Source organism: Somniosus microcephalus, unplaced genomic scaffold, assembly GCF_052327205.1.
Source record: "Somniosus microcephalus isolate GS21.2 unplaced genomic scaffold, FLI_Smic_1.0 unresolved_chr6, whole genome shotgun sequence".
Lineage (NCBI taxonomy): Eukaryota > Metazoa > Chordata > Chondrichthyes > Squaliformes > Somniosidae > Somniosus > Somniosus microcephalus.
This window is the reverse complement of record NW_028225184.1, coordinates 12,729,215-12,751,764: the sequence shown is the minus strand read 5'-3', so window position 1 is coordinate 12,751,764 and position 22,550 is coordinate 12,729,215. Positions and strand designations below refer to the sequence as shown.

The window sequence follows — 22,550 nt, the reverse complement described above, 5'->3', positions numbered from 1 at the left end:
ACTGTAACACTGATATACCCCACACCCCTCACTGTAACACTGATATACCCCACACCCCTCACTGTAACACTGATATACCCCACACCACTCTCTGTAACACTGATATACCCCACACTCCTCACTGTAACACTCTGATATACCCCACACCACTCACTGTAACACTGATATACCCCACACTCCTCACTGTAACACTGATATACCCCACACCCCTCACTGTAACACTGATATACCCCACACCCCTCACTGTAACACTGATATACCCCACACCCCTCACTGTAACACTGATATACCCCACACCCCTCACTGTAACACTGATATACCCCACACCCCTCACTGTAACACGGATATACCCCACACCCCTCAGTGTAACACTGATATACCCCACACCCCTCACTGTAACACTGATATACCCCACACCCCTCACTGTAACACTGATATACCACACACCCCTCACTGTAACACTGATATACCCCACACCCCTCACTGTAACACACTGATATACCCCACACCCCTCACTGTAACACTGATATACCCCACACCCCTCACTGTAACACTGATATACCCCACACCCCTCACTGTAACACTCTGATATACCCCACACCCCTCACTGTAACACTCTGATATACACCACACCCCTCACTGTAACACTCTGATATACCCCACACCCCTCACTGTAACACTCTGATATACACCACACACCTCACTGTAACACACTGATATACCCCACACCCCTCACTGTAACACTGATATACCCCACACCCCTCACTGTAACACTGATATACCCCACACCCCTCACTGTAACACTGTTATACCCCACACCCCTCACTGTAACACTGATATACCCCACACCCCTCACTGTAACACTGTTATACCCCACACCCCTCACTGTAACACTGATATACCCCACACCCCTCACTGTAACACTGATATACCCCACACCCCTCACTGTAACACTGATATACACCACACCCCTCACTGTAACACTGATATACCCCACACCCCTCACTGTAACACTGATATACCCCACACCCCTCACTGTAACACTGATATACACCACACCCCTCAATGTAACACTGATATACCCCACGCCCCTCACTGTAACACTCTGATATACCCCACACCCCTCACTGTAACACTTATATACCCCACACCCCTCACTGTAACACACTGATATACCCCACACCCCTCACTGTAACACTCTGATATACCCCACACCCCTCACTGTAACACTGATATACCCCACACCCCTCTCTGTAACACTGATATACCCCACACCCCTCACTGTAACACTGATATACCCCACACCCCTCACTGTAACACTGATATACCCCACACCCCTCACTGTAACACTGATATACCCCACATCCCTCACTGTAACACACTGATATACCCCACACCCCTCACTGTAACACTGATATACCCCACATCCCTCACTGTAACACTGATATACCCCACACCCCTCACTGTAACACACTGATATACCCCACACCCCTCACTGTAACACTGATATACCCCACACCCCTCTCTGTAACACTGATATACCCCACACCCCTCACTGTAACACACTGATATACCCCACACCCTTCACTGTAACACTGATATACCCCACACCCCTCACTGTAACACTGATATACCCCACACCCCTCACTGTAACACTGATATACCCCACACCCCTCACTGTAACACTGATATACCCCACACCCCTCACTGTAACACACTGATATACCCCACACCCTTCACTGTAACACTGATATACCCCACACCCCTCACTGTAACACTCTGATATACCCCACACCCCTCACTGTAACACTGATATACCCCACACCCCTCACTATAACACTGATATACACCACACCCCTCACTGTAACACTGATATACCCCACACCCCTCACTGTAACACACTGATATACCCCACACCCCTCACTGTAACATTGATATACCCCACAGCCCTCAGTGTAACACTGATATAACCCACACCCCTCACTGTAACACTGATATACCCCACACCCCTCACTGTAACACTCTGATATACCCCACACCCCTCACTGTAAAACTGATATACCCCACACCCCTCACTGTAACACTGATATACCCCACACCCCTCACTGTAACACTGATATACCCCACACCCCTCACTGTAACACACTTATATACCCCACCCCCTCACTGTAACACTGATATACCCCACACCCCTCACTGTAACACTGATATACCCCACACCCCTCACTGTAACACTGATATACCCCACACCCCTCACTGTAACACTGATATACCCCACACCCCTCACTGTAACACACTTATATACCCCACCCCCTCACTGTAACACTGATATACCCCACACCCCTCACTGTAACACTGATATACCCCACACCCCTCACTGTAACACTGATATACCACACACCCCTCACTGTAACACTGATATACCCCACACCCCTCACTGTAACACACTGATATACCCCACACCCCTCACTGTAACACCGATATACCCCACACCCCTCACTGTAACACTGATATACCCCACACCCCTCACTGTAACACTCTGATATACCCCACACCCCTCACTGTAACACTCTGATATACACCACACCCCTCACTGTAACACTCTGATATACCCCACACCCCTCACTGTAACACTCTGATATACACCACACACCTCACTGTAACACACTGATATACCCCACACCCCTCACTGTAACACTGATATACCCCACACCCCTCACTGTAACACTGATATACCCCACACCCCTCACTGTAACACTGTTATACCCCACACCCCTCACTGTAACACTGATATACCCCACACCCCTCACTGTAACACTGTTATACCCCACACCCCTCACTGTAACACTGATATACCCCACACCCCTCACTGTAACACTGATATACCCCACACCCCTCACTGTAACACTGATATACACCACACCCCTCACTGTAACACTGATATACCCCACACCCCTCACTGTAACACTGATATACCCCACACCCCTCACTGTAACACTGATATACACCACACCCCTCAATGTAACACTGATATACCCCACGCCCCTCACTGTAACACTCTGATATACCCCACACCCCTCACTGTAACACTTATATACCCCACACCCCTCACTGTAACACACTGATATACCCCACACCCCTCACTGTAACACTCTGATATACCCCACACCCCTCACTGTAACACTGATATACCCCACACCCCTCTCTGTAACACTGATATACCCCACACCCCTCACTGTAACACTGATATACCCCACACCCCTCACTGTAACACTGATATACCCCACACCCCTCACTGTAACACTGATATACCCCACATCCCTCACAGTAACACACTGATATACCCCACACCCCTCACTGTAACACTGATATACCCCACATCCCTCACTGTAACACTGATATACCCCACACCCCTCACTGTAACACACTGATATACCCCACACCCCTCACTGTAACACTGATATACCCCACACCCCTCTCTGTAACACTGATATACCCCACACCCCTCACTGTAACACACTGATATACCCCACACCCTTCACTGTAACACTGATATACCCCACACCCCTCACTGTAACACTGATATACCCCACACCCCTCACTGTAACACTGATATACCCCACACCCCTCACTGTAACACTGATATACCCCACACCCCTCACTGTAACACACTGATATACCCCACACCCTTCACTGTAACACTGATATACCCCACACCCCTCACTGTAACACTCTGATATACCCCACACCCCTCACTGTAACACTGATATACCCCACACCCCTCACTATAACACTGATATACACCACACCCCTCACTGTAACACTGATATACCCCACACCCCTCACTGTAACACACTGATATACCCCACACCCCTCACTGTAACATTGATATACCCCACAGCCCTCAGTGTAACACTGATATAACCCACACCCCTCACTGTAACACTGATATACCCCACACCCCTCACTGTAACACTCTGATATACCCCACACCCCTCACTGTAAAACTGATATACCCCACACCCCTCACTGTAACACTGATATACCCCACACCCCTCACTGTAACACTGATATACCCCACACCCCTCACTGTAACACACTTATATACCCCACCCCCTCACTGTAACACTGATATACCCCACACCCCTCACTGTAACACTGATATACCCCACACCCCTCACTGTAACACTGATATACCCCACACCCCTCACTGTAACACTGATATACCCCACACCCCTCACTGTAACACACTTATATACCCCACCCCCTCACTGTAACACTGATATACCCCACACCCCTCACTGTCACACTGATATACCCCACACCCCTCACTGTAACACTTATATACCCCGCACCCCTCACTGTAACACTGATATACCCCACACCCCTCACTGTAACACTGATATACCCCACACCCCTCACTGTAACACTGATATACCCCACACCCCTCACTGTAACACTGATATACCCCACACCCCTCACTGTAACACTGATATACCCCACACCCCTCACTGTAACACTGATATACCACACACCCCTCACTGTAACACTGATATACCACACACCCCTCACTGTAACACTGATATACCCCACACCCCTCACACTCTCTGATCTAACCCACACCCCTCATTGTAACACACTTATATACCCCACACCCCTCACTGTAACACTGATATACCCCACACCCCTCACTGTAACACTTATATACCCCGCACCCCTCACTGTAACACACTTATATACCCCACACCCCTCACTGTAACACTGATATACCCCACACCCCTCACTGTAACACTGATATACACCACACCCCTCACTGTAACACTGATATACACCACACCCCTCACTGTAACACACTGATATACCCCACACCCCTCACTGTAACACTCTGATATACCCCACATCCCTCACTGTAACACTCTGATATACCACACACCCCTCACTGTAACACTGATATACCCCACACCCCTCACTGTAACACTCTGATATACCCCACACCCCTCACTGTAACACTGATAAACCCCACACCCCTCATTGTAACACACTTATATACCCCACACCCCTCACTGTAACACTTATATACCCCACACCCCTCACTGTAACACTCTGATATACCCCACATCCCTCACTGTAACACTCTGATATACCCCACACCCCTCACTGTAACACTCTGATATACACCACACACCTCACTGTAACACACTGATATACCCCACACCCCTCACTGTAACACTGATATACCCCACACCCCTCACTGTAACACTGATATACCCCACACCCCTCACTGTAACACTGTTATACCCCACACCCCTCACTGTAACACTGATATACCCCACACCCCTCACTGTAACACTGTTATACCCCACATCCCTCACTGTAACACTGATATACCCCACACCCCTCACTGTAACACTGATATACCCCACATCCCTCACTGTAACACTTATATACCCCACACCCCTCACTGTAACACTGATATACCCCACACCCCTCACTGTAACACTGATATACCCCACACCCGTCACTGTAACACTGATATACCCCACACCCCTCACTGCAACACTGATATACCTCACACCCCTCACTGTCACACTGTGATATACCCCACACCCCTCACTGTAACACTGATATACCCCACACCCGTCACTGTAACACTTATATACCCCACACCCCTCACTGTAACACTGATATACCCCACACCCCTCATTGTAACACTGATATACCCCACACCCGTCACTGTAACACTGATATACCCCACACCCCTCACTGTAACACTTATATACCCCACACCCCTCACTGTAACACTGATATACCCCACACCCGTCACTGTAACACTGATATACCCCACATCCCTCACTGTAACACTGATATACCCCACACCCCTCACTGTAACACTGATATACCCCACACCCCTCACTGTAACACTGATATACCCCACACCCCTCACTGTAACACTTATATACCCCACACCCCTCACTGTAACACTGATATACCCCACACCCCTCACTGTGACACTGAAATATCCCACACCCCTCACTGTAACACTGATATACCCCACACCCCTCACTGTAACACTTATATACCCCACACCCCTCACTGTAACACTGATATACCACACACCCCTCATTGTAACACTGATATACCCCACACCCCTCACTGTAACACTGATATACCCCACACCCCTCATTGTAACACACTTATATACCCCACACCCCTCACTGTAACACTGATATACCCCACACCCCTCACTGTAACACTGATATACCCCACACCCCTCACTGTGACACTGAAATACCCCACACCCCTCACTGTAACACTGATATACCCCACACCCCTCATTGTAGCACACTTATATACCCAACACCCCCCACTGTAACACTGATATACCCCACACCCCTCACTGTAACACTTATATACCCCACACCCCTCACTGTAACACTCTGATATACCCCACACCCCTCACTGTAACACTTATATACCCCACACCCCTCATTGTAACACACTTATATACCCCACACCCCTCACTGTAACACTGATATACCCCACACCCCTCACTGTAACACACTGATATACCCCACACCCCTCATTGTAACACTGATATACCCACACCCCTCACTGCAACACTCTGATATACCCCACGCCCCTCACTGTAACACTGATATAGCCCACACCCCTCACTGTAACACTGATATACCACACACCCCTCACTGTAACACTGATATACCCCACACCCCTCACTGTAACACTGATATACCCCACACCCCTCACTGTAACACTGATATAACCCACACCCCTCACTGTAACACTGATATACTCCACACCCCTCACTGTAACACTGATATACACCACACCACTCACTGTAACACTGATATACCCCACACCCCTCACTGTAACACTGATATACCCCACACCCCTCACTGTAACACTGATATACCCCACACCCCTCACTGTAACACGCTGATATACCCCACACCCCTCACTGTAACACTGATATACCCCACACCCCTCACTGTAACACTGATATACCCCACACCCCTCACTGTAACACTGATATACCCCACACCCCTCACTGTAACACTGATATACCCCACACCCCTCACTGTAACACTGATATACCCCACACCCCTCACTGTAACACTTATATACCCCACACCCCTCACTGTAACACTGATATACCCCACACCCCTCACTGTAACACTGATATACCCCACACCCCTGACTGTAACACACTGATATACCCCACAACCCTCACTGTAACACTGATATACCCCACACCCCTCACAGTAACACTGATATACCCCACACCCCTCACTGTAACACTGATATACCCCACACACCTCACTGTAACACTGATATACCCCACACCCCTCACTGTAACACTGATATACCCCACACCCCTCACTGTAACACACTGATATACCCCACACCCCTCACTGTAACACTGATATCCCCCACACCCCTCACTGTAACACTGATATACCCCACACCCCTCATTGTAACACACTGATATACCCCACACCCCTCACTGTAACACTTATATACCCCACACCCCTCACTGTAACACTGATATACCCCACACCCCTCACTGTAACACACTGATATACCCCACACCCCTCACTGTAACACTGATATACCCCACACCCCTCATTGTAACACACTTATATACCCCACACCTCTCACCGTAACACTGATATACCCCACACCCCTCACTGTAACATTGATATACCCCACACCCCTCATTGTAACACACTGATATAGCCCACACCCCTCACTGTAACACTGATATACCCCACACCCCTCACTGTAACACTGATATACCCCACACCCCTCATTGTAACACACTTATATACCCCACACCCCTCACTGTAACACTGATATACCCCACACCCCTCACTGTAACACTGATATACCCCACACCGCTCATTGTAACACACTGATATACCCCACATCCCTCACTGTAACACTGATACACCCCACATCCCTCACTGTAACACTGATATACCCCACACCCCTCACTGTAACACTGATCGAACCCACACCCCTCACTGTAACACACTTATATACCCCACAGCCCTCACTGTAACACTGATATACCCCACACCCCTCACTGTAACACTTATATACCCCACACCCCTCACTGTAACACATTTATATACCCCACACCCCTCACTGTAACACTGATATACCCCACACCCCTCACTGTAACACTGATATACCCACACCCCTCACTGTAACACACTTGTATACCCCACACCCCTCACTGTAACACTGATATACCCCACACCCCTCACTGTAACACTGATATACCCCACACCCCTCACTGTAACACTGATATACCCCACACCCCTCACTGTAACACTGATATACCCACACCCCTCACTGTAACACTGATATACCCACACCCCTCACTGTAACACTGATATACCCCACACCCTCACTGTAACACTGATATACCCCACACCCCTCACTGTAACACTGATATACCCCACACCCCTCACTGTAACACACTGATATCCCCCACACCCCTCACTGTAACACTGATATACCCACACCCCTCACTGTAACACTGATATCCCCCACACCCCTCACTGTAACACTGATATACCCCACACCCCTCACTGTAACACTGATATACCCCACACCCCTCACTGTAACACTGATATACCCCACACCCCTCACTGTAACACTGATATACCCCACACCCCTCACTGTAACACGAATATACCCCACACCCCTCACTGTAACACACTTATATACCCCACACCCCTCACTGTAACACTCTGATATACCCCACACCCCTCACTGTAACACTAATATACACCACACCCCTCACTGTAACACTGATATACCACACACCCCTCATTGTAACACTGATATACCCCACACCCCTCACTGTAACACTGATATACCCCACACCCCTCATTGTAACACACTTATATACCCCACACCCCTCACTGTAACACTGATATACCCCACACCCCTCACTGTAACACTGATATACCCCACACCCCTCACTGTGACACTGAAATACCCCACACCCCTCACTGTAACACTGATATACCCCACACCCCTCATTGTAGCACACTTATATACCCAACACCCCCCACTGTAACACTGATATACCCCACACCCCTCACTGTAACACTTATATACCCCACACCCCTCACTGTAACACTCTGATATACCCCACACCCCTCACTGTAACACTTATATACCCCACACCCCTCATTGTAACACACTTATATACCCCACACCCCTCACTGTAACACTGATATACCCCACACCCCTCACTGTAACACACTGATATACCCCACACCCCTCATTGTAACACTGATATACCCACACCCCTCACTGCAACACTCTGATATACCCCACGCCCCTCACTGTAACACTGATATAGCCCACACCCCTCACTGTAACACTGATATACCACACACCCCTCACTGTAACACTGATATACCCCACACCCCTCACTGTAACACTGATATACCCCACACCCCTCACTGTAACACTGATATAACCCACACCCCTCACTGTAACACTGATATACTCCACACCCCTCACTGTAACACTGATATACCCCACACCACTCACTGTAACACTGATATACCCCACACCCCTCACTGTAACACTGATATACCCCACACCCCTCACTGTAACACTGATATACCCCACACCCCTCACTGTAACACGCTGATATACCCCACACCCCTCACTGTAACACTGATATACCCCACACCCCTCACTGTAACACTGATATACCCCACACCCCTCACTGTAACACTGATATACCCCACACCCCTCACTGTAACACTGATATACCCCACACCCCTCACTGTAACACTGATATACCCCACACCCCTCACTGTAACACTTATATACCCCACACCCCTCACTGTAACACTGATATACCCCACACCCCTCACTGTAACACTGATATACCCCACACCCCTGACTGTAACACACTGATATACCCCACAACCCTCACTGTAACACTGATATACCCCACACCCCTCACAGTAACACTGATATACCCCACACCCCTCACTGTAACACTGATATACCCCACACACCTCACTGTAACACTGATATACCCCACACCCCTCACTGTAACACTGATATACCCCACACCCCTCACTGTAACACACTGATATACCCCACACCCCTCACTGTAACACTGATATCCCCCACACCCCTCACTGTAACACTGATATACCCCACACCCCTCATTGTAACACACTGATATACCCCACACCCTCACTGTAACACTTATATACCCCACACCCCTCACTGTAACACTGATATACCCCACACCCTCACTGTAACACACTGATATACCCCACACCCCTCACTGTAACACTCTGATATACCCCACACCCCTCACTGTAACACTTATATACCCCACACCCCTCATTGTAACACACTTATATACCCCACACCCCTCACTGTAACACTGATATACCCCACACCCCTCACTGTAACACACTGATATACCCACACCCCTCATTGTAACACTGATATACCCACACCCCTCACTGCAACACTCTGATATACCCCACGCCCCTCACTGTAACACTGATATAGCCCACACCCCTCACTGTAACACTGATATACCACACACCCCTCACTGTAACACTGATATACCCCACACCCCTCACTGTAACACTGATATACCCCACACCCCTCACTGTAACACTGATATAACCCACACCCCTCACTGTAACACTGATATACTCCACACCCCTCACTGTAACACTGATATACCCCACACCACTCACTGTAACACTGATATACCCCACACCCCTCACTGTAACACTGATATACCCCACACCCCTCACTGTAACACTGATATACCCCACACCCCTCACTGTAACACGCTGATATACCCCACACCCCTCACTGTAACACTGATATACCCACACCCCTCACTACACTGTAACACTGATACCCCACACCCCTCACTGTAACACTGATATACCCCACACCCCTCACTGTAACACTGATATACCCCACACCCCTCACTGTAACACTGATATACCCCACACCCCTCACTGTAACACTTATATACCCCACACCCCTCACTGTAACACTGATATACCCCACACCCCTCACTGTAACACTGATATACCCCACACCCCTGACTGTAACACACTGATATACCCCACAACCCTCACTGTAACACTGATATACCCCACACCCCTCACAGTAACACTGATATACCCCACACCCCTCACTGTAACACTGATATACCCCACACACCTCACTGTAACACTGATATACCCCACACCCCTCACTGTAACACTGATATACCCCACACCCCTCACTGTAACACACTGATATACCCCACACCCCTCACTGTAACACTGATATCCCCCACACCCCTCACTGTAACACTGATATACCCCACACCCCTCATTGTAACACACTGATATACCCCACACCCCTCACTGTAACACTTATATACCCCACACCCCTCACTGTAACACTGATATACCCACACCCCTCACTGTAACACACTGATATACCCCACACCCCTCACTGTAACACTGATATACCCCACACCCCTCATTGTAACACACTTATATACCCCACACCCCTCACCGTAACACTGATATACCCCACACCCCTCACTGTAACATTGATATACCCCACACCCCTCATTGTAACACACTGATATACCCCACACCCCTCACTGTAACACTGATATACCCCACACCCCTCACTGTAACACTGATATACCCCACACCCCTCATTGTAACACACTTATATACCCCACACCCCTCACTGTAACACTGATATACCCCACATCCCTCACTGTAACACTGATATACCCCACACCGCTCATTGTAACACACTGATATACCCCACATCCCTCACTGTAACACTGATACACCCCACATCCCTCACTGTAACACTGATATACCCCACACCCCTCACTGTAACACTGATCGAACCCACACCCCTCACTGTAACACACTTATATACCCCACAGCCCTCACTGTAACACTGATATACCCCACACCCCTCACTGTAACACTTATATACCCCACACCCCTCACTGTAACACATTTATATACCCCACACCCCTCACTGTAACACTGATATACCCCACACCCCTCACTGTAACACTGATATACCCACACCCCTCACTGTAACACACTTGTATACCCCACACCCCTCACTGTAACACTGATATACCCCACACCCCTCACTGTAACACTGATATACCCCACACCCCTCACTGTAACACTGATATACCCCACACCCCTCACTGTAACACTGATATACCCACACCCCTCACTGTAACACTGATATACCCACACCCCTCACTGTAACACTGATATACCCCACACCCTCACTGTAACACTGATATACCCCACACCCCTCACTGTAACACTGATATACCCCACACCCCTCACTGTAACACACTGATATCCCCCACACCCCTCACTGTAACACTGATATACCCACACCCCTCACTGTAACACTGATATCCCCCACACCCCTCACTGTAACACTGATATACCCCACACCCCTCACTGTAACACTGATATACCCCACACCCCTCACTGTAACACTGATATACCCCACACCCCTCACTGTAACACTGATATACCCCACACCCCTCACTGTAACACGAATATACCCCACACCCCTCACTGTAACACACTTATATAGCCCACACCCCTCACTGTAACACTCTGATATACCCCACACCCCTCACTGTAACACTAATATACACCACACCCCTCACTGTAACACTGATATACCACACACCCCTCATTGTAACACTGATATACCCCACACCCCTCACTGTAACACTGATATACCCCACACCCCTCATTGTAACACACTTATATACCCCACACCCCTCACTGTAACACTGATATACCCCACACCCCTCACTGTAACACTGATATACCCCACACCCCTCACTGTGACACTGAAATACCCCACACCCCTCACTGTAACACTGATATACCCCACACCCCTCATTGTAGCACACTTATATACCCAACACCCCCCACTGTAACACTGATATACCCCACACCCCTCACTGTAACACTTATATACCCCACACCCCTCACTGTAACACTCTGATATACCCCACACCCCTCACTGTAACACTTATATACCCCACACCCCTCATTGTAACACACTTATATACCCCACACCCCTCACTGTAACACTGATATACCCCACACCCCTCAGTGTAACACACTGATATACCCCACACCCCTCATTGTAACACTGATATACCCACACCCCTCACTGCAACACTCTGATATACCTCACGCCCCTCACTGTAACACTGATATAGCCCACACCCCTCACTGTAACACTGATATACCACACACCCCTCACTGTAACACTGATATACCCCACACCCCTCACTGTAACACTGATATAACCCACACCCCTCACTGTAACACTGATATACTCCACACCCCTCACTGTAACACTGATATACCCCACACCACTCACTGTAACACTGATATACCCCACACCCCTCACTGTAACACTGATATACCCCACACCCCTCACTGTAACACTGATATACCCCACACCCCTCACTGTAACACGCTGATATACCCCACACCCCTCACTGTAACACTGATATACCCCACACCCCTCACTGTAACACTGATATACCCCACACCCCTCACTGTAACACTGATATACCCCACACCCCTCACTGTAACACTGATATACCCCACACCCCTCACTGTAACACTGATATACCCCACACCCCTCACTGTAACACTTATATACCCACACCCCTCACTGTAACACTGATATACCCCACACCCCTCACTGTAACACTGATATACCCCACACCCCTGACTGTAACACACTGATATACCCCACAACCCTCACTGTAACACTGATATACCCCACACCCCTCACAGTAACACTGATATACCCCACACCCCTCACTGTAACACTGATATACCCCACACACCTCACTGTAACACTGATATACCCCACACCCCTCACTGTAACACTGATATACCCCACACCCCTCACTGTAACACACTGATATACCCCACACCCCTCACTGTAACACTGATATCCCCCACACCCCTCACTGTAACACTGATATACCCCACACCCCTCATTGTAACACACTGATATACCCCACACCCCTCACTGTAACACTTATATACCCCACACCCCTCACTGTAACACTGATATACCCCACACCCCTCACTGTAACACACTGATATACCCCCACACCCCTCACTGTAACACTGATATACCCCACACCCCTCATTGTAACACACTTATATACCCCACACCCCTCACCGTAACACTGATATACCCCACACCCCTCACTGTAACATTGATATACCCCACACCCCTCATTGTAACACACTGATATACCCCACACCCCTCACTGTAACACTGATATACCCCACACCCCTCACTGTAACACTGATATACCCCACACCCCTCATTGTAACACACTTATATACCCCACACCCCTCACTGTAACACTGATATACCCCACACCCCTCACTGTAACACTGATATACCCCACACCGCTCATTGTAACACACTGGTATACCCCACATCCCTCACTGTAACACTGATACACCCCACATCCCTCACTGTAACACTGATATACCCCACACCCCTCACTGTAACACTGATCGAACCCACACCCCTCACTGTAACACACTTATATACCCCACAGCCCTCACTGTAACACTGATATACCCACACCCCTCACTGTAACACTTATATACCCCACACCCCTCACTGTAACACATTTATATACCCCACACCCCTCACTGTAACACTGATATACCCCACACCCCTCACTGTAACACTGATATACCCACACCCCTCACTGTAACACACTTGTATACCCCACACCCCTCACTGTAACACTGATATACCCCACACCCCTCACTGTAACACTGATATACCCCACACCCCTCACTGTAACACTGATATACCCCACACCCCTCACTGTAACACTGATATACCCACACCCCTCACTGTAACACTGATATACCCACACCCCTCACTGTAACACTGATATACCCCACACCCTCACTGTAACACTGATATACCCCACACCCCTCACTGTAACACTGATATACCCCACACCCCTCACTGTAACACACTGATATCCCCCACACCCCTCACTGTAACACTGATATACCCACACCCCTCACTGTAACACTGATATCCCCCACACCCCTCACTGTAACACTGATATACCCCACACCCCTCACTGTAACACTGATATACCCCACACCCCTCACTGTAACACTGATATACCCCACACCCCTCACTGTAACACTGATATACCCCACACCCCTCACTGTAACACGAATATACCCCACACCCCTCACTGTAACACACTTATATACCCCACACCCCTCACTGTAACACTCTGATATACCCCACACCCCTCACTGTAACACTAATATACACCACACCCCTCACTGTAACACTGATATACCCCACACCCCTCACTGTAACACGCTGATATACCCCACACCCCTCACTGTAACACTGATATACCCCACACCCCTCACTGTAACACTGATATACACCACACCCCTCACTGTAACACTGATATACCCCACACCCCTCACGGTAACACGCTGATATACCCCACACCCCTCACTGTAACACTGATATACCCCACACCCCTCACTGTAACACTCTGATATACCCCACACCCCTCACTGTAACACTGATATACCCCACACCCCTCACTGTAACACACTGATATACCCCACACCCCTCACTGTAACACACTGATAAACCCCACACCCCTCACTGTAACTCTCTGATATACACCACACCCCTCACTGTAACACTGATATACCCCACACCCCTCACGGTAACACGCTGATATACCCCACACCCCTCACTGTAACACTGATATACCCCACACCCCTCACTGTAACACTGATATACCCCACACCCCTCACTGTAACACTGATATACCCCACATCCCTCACTGTAACACTGATATACCCCACACCCCTCACTGTAACACTGATATACCCCACACCCCTCACTGTAACACGCAGATATACCCCACACCCCTCACTGTAACACTGATATACCCCACATCCCTCACTGTAACACTGATATACCCCACACCCCTCATTGTAACACTGATATACCCCACACCCCTCACTGTAACACTGATATACCCCACACCCCTCACTTTAACACTGTTATACCCCACACCCCTCACTGTAACACTGATATACCCCACACCCCTCACTGTAACACTGATATACCCCACACCCCTCACTGTAACACTGATATACCCCACACCCCTCACTGTAACACTGATATAGCCCACACCCCTCACTGTAACACTGATATACCCCAGACCCCTCACTGTAACACTGATATACCCCACACTCCTCACTGTAACACTGATATACCCCACACCCCTCACTGTAACACTGATATACCCCACACCCTCACTGTAACACTGTTATTCCCCACACCCCTCACTGTAACACTGATATACCCCACACCCCTCACTGGAACACTGATATACCCCACACCCCTCACTGTAACACACTGATATACCCCACACCCCTCACTGTAACACTGATATACCCCACACCCCTCACTGTAACACTGATATACCCCACACTCCTCACTGTAACACTGATATACCCCACACCCCTCACTGTAACACTGATATACCCCACACCCTCACTGTAACACTGTTATTCCCCACACCCCTCACTGTAACACTGATATACCCCACACCCCTCACTGTAACACTGATATACCCCACACCCCTCACTGTAACACTGATATACCCCACACCCCTCACTGTAACACTGATATACCCCACACCCTCACTGTAACACTGTTATACCCCACACCCCTCACTGTAACACTGATATACCCCACACCCCTCACTGGAACACTGATATACCCCACACCCCTCACTGTAGCACACTGATATACCCCACACCCCTCACTGTAACACTGATATACCCCACACCCCTCACTGTAACACTCTGATATACCCCACACCCCTCACTGTAACACTGATATACCCCACACCCCTCACTGTAACACACTTATATACCCCACACCCCTCACTGTAACACTGATATACCCCACACCCCTCACTGTAACACTGATATACCCGACACCCCTCACTGTAACACTGATATACCCCACACCCCTCACTGTAACACTGATATACCCCGCACCCCTCACTGTAACACGCAGATATACCCCACACCCCTCACTGTAACACTGATATACCCCACACCCCTCATTGTAACACTGATATACCCCACACCCCTCACTGTAACACTGATATACCCCACACCCCTCACTTTAACACTGTTATACCCCACACCCCTCACTGTAACACTGATATACCCCACATCCCTCACTGTAACACTGATATACCCCACACCCCTCATTGTAACACTGATATACCCCACACCCCTCACTGTAACACTGATATACCCCACACCCCTCACTTTAACACTGTTATACCCCACACCCCTCACTGTAACACTGATATAGCCCACACCCCTCACTGTAACACTGATATACCCCACACCCCTCACTGTAACACTCTGATATACCCCACACTCCTCACTGTAACACTGATATACCCCACACCCCTCACTGTAACTCTGATATACCCCACACCCCTCACTGAACACTGATATACCCCACACCTCTGACTGTAACACTGATATACCCCACACCCCTCACTGTAACACTGATATACCCCACACCCCTCACTGTAACACTGATATACCCCACACCCCTCACTGTAACACTGATATACCCCACACCCCTCACTGTAACACTGATATACCCCACACCCCTCACTGTAACACTGATATACCCCACACCGCTCACTGTAACACTGATATACCCCACACGCCCACTGAACACTGATATACCCCACACCCCTCACTGTAACACTGATATACCCCACACCCCTCACTGTAACACTGATATACCCCACACCCCTCACTGTAACACTCTGATATACCCCACACCCATCACTCTAACACTGTGATATACCCCACACCCCTCACTGTAACACTGATATACCCCACACCCCTCACTGTAACACTGATATACCCCACACCCCTCACTGTAACACTGATATACCCCACACCCATCACTCTAACACTGTGATATACCCCACACCCCTCACTGTAACACTGATATACCCCACACCCATCACTCTAACACTGTGATATACCCCACACCCCTCACTGTAACACCGATATACCCCACACCCCTCACTGTAACACGCTGATATACCCCACACCCCTCACTGTAACACTGATACACCCCACACCCCTCACTGTAACACTGATATACCCCACACCCCTCACTGTAACACTGATATACCCCACACCCCTCACTGTAACACTGATATACCCCACACCCCTCACTGTAACACACTTATATACCCCACACCCCTCACTGTAACACTCTGATATACCCCACACCCCTCACTGTAACACTGATATACCCCACACCCATCACTCTAACACTGATATACCCCACACCCATCACTCTAACACTGATATACCCCACACCCCTCACTGAACACTGATATACCCCACACCCCTCACTGTAACACTGATATACCCCACACCCCTCACTGTAACACACTGATATACCCCACACCCTCACTGTAACACTGATATACCCCACACCCCTCACTGTAACACTGATATACCCCACACCCCTCACTGTAACACTGATATACCCCACACCCCTCACTGTAACACTGATATACCCCACACCCCTCACTGTAACCTCTGATATACCCCACACCCCTCACTGTAACACTCTGATATACCCCACACCCCTCACTGTAACACTGATATACCCCACACCCCTCACTGTAACACTCTGATATACCCCACACCCCTCACTGTAACACTGATATACCACACACCCCTCACTGTAACACTGATATACCCCACACCCTCACTGTAACACTCTGATATACCCCACACCCCTCACTGTAACACTGATATACCCCACACCCCTCACTGTAACACTGATATACCCCACACCCCTCACTGTAACACTGATATACCCCACACCCCTCAGTGTAACACTGATATACCCCACACCCCTCACTGTAACACTGATATACCCCACACCCCTCACTGTAACACTGATATACCCCACAACCCTCACTGTAACACTGGTATACCCCACACCCCTCACTGTAACACTGATATACCCCACACCCCTCACTGTAACACTGATATACCCCACACCCCTCACTGTAACTCTGATATACCCACACCCCTCACTGTAAAACTAATATACCCCACACTCCTCACTGTAACACTGATATACCCCACACCCCTCACTCTAACACTGATATACCCCACACCGCTCACTGTAACACTGATATACCCCACACCCCTCACTCTAACACTGATATACCCCACACCCCTCACTGTAACACTGATATACCCCAGACTCCTCACTGAAACACTGATATAACCCACACCCCTCACTGTAACACTGATATACCCCACACCCTCACTGTAACACTGATATACCCCACACCCCTCACTGTAACACTGATATACCCCACACCCCTCACTGTAACACTGATATACCCCACACCCCTCACTGTAACACACTGATATACCCCACACCCCTCACTGTAACACTGATATACCCCACACCCCTCACTGTAACACTGATATAGCCCACACCCCTCACTGTAACACTGATATAACCCACACCCCTCACTGTAACACTGATATACCCCACACCCCTCACTGTAACACTGATATACCCCACACCCTCACTGTCACACTGATATACCCCACACCCCTCACTGTAACACTGATATACCCCACACCCCACACTGTAACACTGATATACCCCACACCCCTCACTGTAACACTGATATACCCCACACCCCTCACTGTAACACTGATATACCCCACACCCCTCACTGTAACACTGATATAGCCCACACCCCTCACTGTAACACTGATATACCCCACACCCCTCACTGTAACACTGATATACCCCACACCCCTCACTGTAACACTCTGATATACCCCACACCCCTCACAGTAACACTAATATACCCCACACCCCTCACTGTAACACTAATATACGCCACACCGCTCACTGTAACACTGATATACCCCACACCCCTCACTGTAACACATTGATATACCCCACACCCCTCACTGTAACACTGATATACCTCACACCCCTCACTGTAACACTGATATACCCCACACCCCTCACTGTAACACTAATATACCCCACACCCCTCACTGTAACATTGATGTACCCCACACCCCTCACTGTAACACTCTGATACACCCCACACCCCTCACTGTAACACTGATATACCCCACACCCCTCACTGTAACACACTGATATAACCACACCCCTCACTGTAACACTGATAGACCCCACACCCCTCACTGTAACACACTGATATACCCCACACCGCTCACTGTAACACTGATATACCCCACACCCCTCATTGTAACACTGATATACCTCACACCCCTCACTGTAACATTGATATACCCCACACCCCTCACTGTAACATTGATATACCCCACAGCCCTCAGTGTAACACTGATATAACCCACACCCCTCACTGTAACACTGATATACCCCACACCCCTCACTGTAACACTCTGATATACCCCACACCCCTCACTGTAACACTGATATACCCCACACTCCTCACTGTAACACTGATATACCCCACAGCCCTCAGTGTAACACTGATATAACCCACACCCCTCACTGTAACACTGATATACCCCACACCCCTCACTGTAACACACTGATATACCCCACACCCCTCACTGTAACACTGACATACCCCACACTCCTCACTGTAACACTGATATACCCCACACCCCTCACTGTAACACACTGATATACCCCACACCCCTCACTGTAACACACTGATATACCCCACACCCCTCACTGTAACACTGATATACCCCACACCCCTCACTGTAACACTGATATACCCCACACCCCTCACTGTAACACTGATATACCCCACACCCCTCACTGTAACACTGATATACCCCACACCCCTCACTGTAACACTCTGATATACCCCACCCCCTCACTGTAACACTGATATACCCCACACTCCTCACTGTAACACTGATATACCCCACACTCCTCACTGTAACACTCTGATATACCCCACACCCCTCACTATAACACTGATATACCCCACACCCCTCACTGTAACACTGAGATACCCCACACCCCTCACTGTAACACTGATATACCCCACACCCCTCACTGTAACACTGATATACCCCACACCCCTCACTGTAACACTGATATACCCCACACCCCTCACTGTAACACTGATATACCCCACACCCCTCACTGTAACACTGATATACCCCACACCCCTCACTGTAACACTGATATACCCCACACCCCTCACTGTAACACTGATATAGCCCACACCCCTCACTGTAACACTGATATACCCCACACCCCTCACTGTAACACTCTGATATACCCCACACCCCTCACTGTAACACTGATATACCCCACACCCCTCACTGTAACACTGATATACCCCACACCCCTCACTGTAACACTGATATACCCCACACCCCTCACTGTAACACTGTGATATACCCCACACCACTCACTATAACACTGATATACCGCACACCCCTCAATGTAACTCACTGATATACCCCATAACCCTCACTGTAACACTGATATACCCCACACCCCTCACTGTAACACTGATATACCCCACACCCCTCACTGTAGCAGTCTGATATACACCACACCCTTCAGTGTAACACTCTCTGATATACCCCACAACCCTCACTGTAACACTCTGATATACCCCACACCCCTCACTGTAACACTGATATGGGGGGTGAGGCGTCCCACAGTTTGGGGGGTGAGGAGTCCCACAGTTTGGGGGGTGAGGAGTCCCACAGTTTGGGGGGTGAGGAGTCCCCACAGTTTGGGGGGTGAGGAGTCCCCACAGTTTGGGAGGTGAGGAGTCCCACAGTTTGGGGGATGAGGAGTCCCCACAGTTTGGGGGGTGAGGAGTCCCCACAGTTTGGGTGGTGAGGAGTCCCCACAGTTTGGGAGGTGAGGAGTCCCCACAGTTTGGGGGGTGAGGAGTCCCCACAGTTTGGGGGGTGAGGAGTCCCCACAGTTTGGGGGGTGAGGAGTCCCCACAGTTTGGGGGTTGAGGAGTCCCACAGTTTGGGGGGTGAGGAGTCCCCACAGTTTGGGGGGTGAGGAGTCCCCACAGTTTGGGGGTTGAGGAGTCCCCACAGTTTGGGGAGTGAGGAGTCCCACAGTTTGGGAGGTGAGGAGTCCCACAGTTTGGGAGGTGAGGAGTCCCCACAGTTTGGGGGTTGAGGAGTCCCCACAGTTTGGGGGGTGAGGAGTCCCACAGTTTGGGAGGTGAGGAGTCCCCACAGTTTGGGGTGGTGAGGAGTCCCACAGTTTGGGGGGTGAGGAGTCCCCACAGTTTGGGGGGTGAGGAGTCCCACAGTTTGGGG

General features: G+C 49.5%; 1 protein-coding gene across 1 annotated transcript in view; it reads right to left on the bottom strand.

The window, feature by feature from the left end:
* Window positions 1-22,550, bottom strand: part of LOC147087088 (vang-like protein 2) — a 50,924-nt gene that overhangs the window by 18,493 nt on the left and 9,881 nt on the right. The window lies entirely within an intron of this gene.